The sequence below is a fragment of the Poecilia reticulata genome, chromosome 14, assembly GCF_904066995.2.
Source record: "Poecilia reticulata chromosome 14, P_reticulata-male-v2, whole genome shotgun sequence".
Classification (NCBI taxonomy): domain Eukaryota; kingdom Metazoa; phylum Chordata; class Actinopteri; order Cyprinodontiformes; family Poeciliidae; genus Poecilia; species Poecilia reticulata.
The window spans coordinates 19,624,563-19,629,549 of record NC_088843.1 but is presented as its reverse complement, the minus strand read 5'-3'; the positions used below and the strand labels follow the sequence as shown (position 1 = coordinate 19,629,549).

General features: G+C 41.7%; 1 long non-coding RNA gene across 1 annotated transcript; it reads right to left on the bottom strand.

Moving 5' to 3' along the window:
* Positions 1-427: 427 nt before the first annotated feature.
* LOC145554781 (uncharacterized) lies at positions 428-3,142 on the bottom strand. Its single transcript, XR_014090777.1, has 2 exons — positions 2,115-3,142; positions 428-1,617 (listed from the first exon to the last, which is right to left on the bottom strand). It is a non-coding gene; the product is annotated as an uncharacterized LOC145554781 (long non-coding RNA).
* Positions 3,143-4,987: the final 1,845 nt, after the last annotated feature.

Genomic DNA, 4,987 nt, shown 5'->3' with positions numbered 1-4,987 from the left:
TTTTTGAGATCCACAAAAAAAGTACATTTGTAGAGGAAGCAGTGCCATACCATGTGACCTTCTATAATTAACACAAAAAGTAATGCAAGTAGATGAAAAGTGCCAAGACGGCACTATTTACCTCATTTATATTCATTTTCTGCTCTTCCGTTTCCTGTTTCAACGTCAGAACCATATATGTAACATGAAACATGTTTAAGTCATGAGCCTCAGAAATGTCTCGGGCTTCGAATTCCTGATTAAAAATGTACTCTGCCTTCCTGACGGTTCATTACCGAGCAACTGAAAGTGGACTTCCAGCCGTCTATTCCTTAAGAATTAATTACATTGGAAAACATGCATGCAGGCAGACGGGGAGCGAGGAGGCCTCCCACCGTCGAGAGTCTGAACCATGTCTTTGGCAGTTAGTAAAGTTGGACATTATGTGTGTGACTTGAATGTGCTTTATTTAGCTTTACAAAGAGGGTTCTGTGCAAATACGGTACATCTGCTTTAAAACACCATTTGTAGTTACAGTTGTGTGTACAGATACAGATATAAAGTCATGGAAAATTTAGGACACCCAATAAATATTTAGATGTTTACCATGAAATATTCAAATATCAATGTCTGGCCTTGTTTTCGTTTTGCTTTTCTCAGTCACTTTGATGCATTCCTTAAAATTTGTTCAGCCTTCAAGCCATTGTGTCACTTGTGCGCATCGAAACAGCAGTTCCTCGGTGTTCAAATGTCTTCGGGTCAAGTCAGACCCCATTTCATAACAGTTTCTTACCAAACTATATTTTGTAGAGCCCATGTGCCTCTGAAGGCAGATATTTACCACATCATAAAGAGACACAACCTTTTGATTTTATCACGGTGGAATATTATATCCAATAAAACTCTCCCTCTCTTAGATCAGCTGACATCAGCTGACAGCTAAATGATTTATTTTTTATTAAACACCAGAATAATGAGAAAAAAAATTTAACTCAGACATTTACATCCAATAAGACTGACTATGTCTGTAAATAATATGGGAGTGATGTCATTATAAGCTCCATAAATTAATTTCAAGGGAAAATCTGAAATTACAGACAAACCTGCCACCTGTCCATCCTGGAGAAGTCCAGAGCCGTCGGCCTGTCTGCTGGCGTAGAGCGTGATCAGGGCTAACAAAATATTACAAAACAAATCTGAAATCTGATGTTGACTGACACATATATACCCAATATGACTTGAAAGATGTGATTTTGTAATTTAACATCTTGAAATTGGGCATCTTTCTCTTTCCAACACTCCTTCAGGAAGTCATCACAACAAGCCTCCTCTATTAACCCTTTAACAAAATTTTTACCAGCACCAAACTGAGAAGCAGCTCGTACGATGAGCTCAGCAGATGCGCAGTTCCACTAGGTGTTTGCTAATTGCTTCTGGCTAGTCTGAAGGAGCTGAGTGGGGAAGCTGTGGTGGAGGGCTGCTCCGTGAGGCAGCAGCTTGGAAATCGCAGCTCAGAGGAGGGGCTTTACTCTTGAAGGGTTGCCAGGTCCAACACATTCTGCACAGCTGAACGGTTGCCATGGGAGACGAAAGGATTTCTCAAACACGCATGAAAGAATCAACACTCCAGGTATGTTTCTGATGAGAGAATAACATTAAAGTGAACTTTCTTTACCACAATATTTTAATAGGTTGTGTTTTTTCCCTAGATTTCTAGAAAATACAACAAATTGACCTCTGATCAACTAAAAACCTCCTGCTATCAGATAGATTGATCTATTGGAGTCACATAGCTGCTTAAACGTTCCCTTCAAATCTGTTTTCAAAGAAGCTATGAAATGTTTCCAAAGCAGATACCAGACAGGTACTGACCAAATAGGTGGTCAGTAAGAAAATAGCTCAAAAAGTGATGAAACCACAAGGAGAGAACATTGATAACACACAGCACAGTAGAGCTAATTGTAAATCAGGCCACATCAGCATAATCCATCTGCCTAATCAGAGCATCAGCCACACGAAAATGCTGGAGGAATCGAGAAATACCTCAAAGCTTAAACAGTTTTGATGAAATCAAGATCAACAACACAGGCCAGATGCTGTTAGATCCCAATCCTTCTAAATTAGCATTAACTCACTGAGCATCTCTCGTTGGGGCTAAACAGAGCAGGAGCAGCCGAGTGCAGCAAGACGACACTGAGCCGAGTTTGTTCTGGCAAAGCGTCTGGACCGGGTGGCACCGGTCCAGCCTGTCCTTTCTGCTTTTCTGCCTAACGTTTCTGTACGGACGTTGGCACATTAAGAAAACACAAGTGAGGTCCGCAGGCAGAAGCAGTTGGATTAAACGGTTCTTGAGTCCGGGCCACACGAGGTGCTGAGGGACGTCTCTCTCACCGGGACGGGCTTCCTCCGAGCCGGCCAACCAGATGGCCTGCTGGCCGGAGCATCTTCTCAGCCAGTGCACCAGTCATACCAGGCATGCTGGGGTCAGTAACAGCTGCGGAAAGGGAGGAGACATTCGGTCGGTTTTGGCAACTGAAAAAGGAACAGGTGGGGTAGAGCTGATCCGCTTGGGGCTGGCATGCATGAGGGCGTTGAGTCGGCCAAAGCCACATATTATCATCATCACGCAGAAATCCAGAACATGACCCCCTATCAGCTCGTGATGATGAACTGAGAAGTGTCAACCTGCAAGGAAATCACGGCCACAACACAACACTTGGATGGATTGTTTCAGTTTGCGAAGTGACACAGGAAAAGCAGTGAAACGTTCTCAAGATGTCCACCTGTCTTGTTTGTAGATATTTATATTTGTAGGGGAAAAACGGTGTGTGTGATTTTTAAAAGAACTAACTCAGAATTTGTTTTATTTGAGCAAAACATCCGTCCTGCCTGAATAAACCCCAACGTTTGTTCTTACATGAGGAGTTGTAAAATCTGTTTCTACTGGTTGGACTAGAGTTAACTGCAGGATCTGTAATTAATTAATCACAATCAAACATAAGCAAAACGCATCCACAAAATAAGCAACATTTTCAAGTCAAAAACCCTTTATGAGCCCAGTAAGAAAGATATTTACTGCTTTTAGTTTGTTATTAAAGTGATTCAACCATCAGATTGGTGCAAAGCGTTTCAGGAATCCCTTATTTTGTTGAAAAAACACATCTTTAGAAACGTGGACTGTGGACGCAGACGTTAGCGTTGGGGACGTCTGTGCTGTTGTGACATGTTTAGCATCGAGATGCTGTTTCAGGCTTGACTCTCTTCACTGATTAGCAATCTCCTTTTAGCATAACATCAGTCTTTTCCAGTGCACCATCAAATCGTTTTTTGAAGGAAAAATTAACCCCCAGTGAGCCAAGAGGAGCAGCTAATTTATTTATCCTCCACCACTGTTGTTTGTACGTCAGATTTACAATGGTACCAGAAACGTGTGAATACAGACGTTCCGGCAAGAACATTTGCAGATTAATATTTTTTTTTTTCTTCACATTTTTAGCAAGTTAAAGTTAAATGGGCATTAAAGTCCTGTCCCTACGTTTAATATATTACCCTCTTTTTTCCTCCTCCGTGGGATCAGTGGGAGGCTCGTTGTCTTTATCCATGTTGTGCTGTCATTAGAGTTCACTAAATCAATTCTACATAAAATTGCACACAGAGCAGATAAATCTCTTGTTGCTTGATTGGTGGGTTGAATGATTTGACAACAGCTCCATGTCAGTCAGGGCCGTGTCTATCAGCTGCCAAGAAAGGTCATGTCGTAAAGAAATGCACACAGCCATTTTGGAATCACGTTTTATAGCGCTGCCGTGTTAATTCAGTTAAAAACCTTTTTCTGCCAATTTGACTCTTTTTCAACTGCATATAAATTACTATCCAGATAGATTTCTAAGTTCAGTAAAACAGAGGCCGGCTTCCAAGCTGCCAGTCTGCGGCCAACAGCGTGCAACAGCGTATTCTGGCAACGCTTGAGAGTTTTGTTAGTCAGCAACAGTGGCTCCTGTTTCTGACTGCCTCTGCAGTAACAGACCGAGGAAAAAGCTTTATCCAATCCTCAGCCCTTAATAAAAATAATCCAGAAGGCAGACTTAATGATTTTTCTTCAAAATGATATTAAAGGGCCACGACTGTGAGGTTGTGAAATAGAAGCCCAGTTTATTAAATGTGAGGACTTTTTTATTTTTATTTTTTTACACATCTCGTGTGTTAAAGGAAGACTTTGAGTTTTCCTTCGGCTACCAATGATGTAGAAATCCTTGTCAGCCATTAATAGGAACACAGGAACACTGTGTTGAAGGTAAAAAGTCAGAAGTAAAACCTACAAGAGTTCTCAGTACATTCTCAATAGATTTCCTGACATTTCAGTGCTGCCGCCTCACTGTAAGTTTAACCTGGTGACACAATGAGCAAATAAGCTGGAAAATACACGATTGTCAATTTGTACCTGAATAGTTGAGAGGAGGAGCTCTTGGAGAACTTCTTAGCTATCGCTGTGTTTTGCTCTACAGTTGTCATAATACAGGACTCATTGTAGAGTTCGCTCCAGGGCCGGTGTCCTGCAGGTTTTCGTTCCAGCAGGTCGGTGTCATGCTAATGCTAATGAGGCATCATTTGACTCAGGCGTGTTGAACAAGGTAGAGAAATAAGGGTCTGTTCACACCGGGGATGTCCATTAGCCCTCTTGTTTGGTACGGATCAAGATTTATTTCTCTCGTTTGGTGCGGTTTGCTTTCACACCGTGCTTTCTTGCAAGCGAACTGAACCACACGGGTGACGATCATTGCTCCTGTTGGACAAAAGCAACAGAGGTCAAGCCAGAGCACACAAACTTTGAAAACCTGCTTGCTGCGTTCATGTCGTGGATATTTTGAATGTCAAGAGGAGTTCATTCAGTGTGTGTTACACAATATTTTGAAATGGCATCAGTTTTGATCGTGACTTCAGCTGCTTATACATAAAACTTCCTGTAAGCAGGTTAGCCTCACTGTTGCAAAATGGACAATGATTGTCT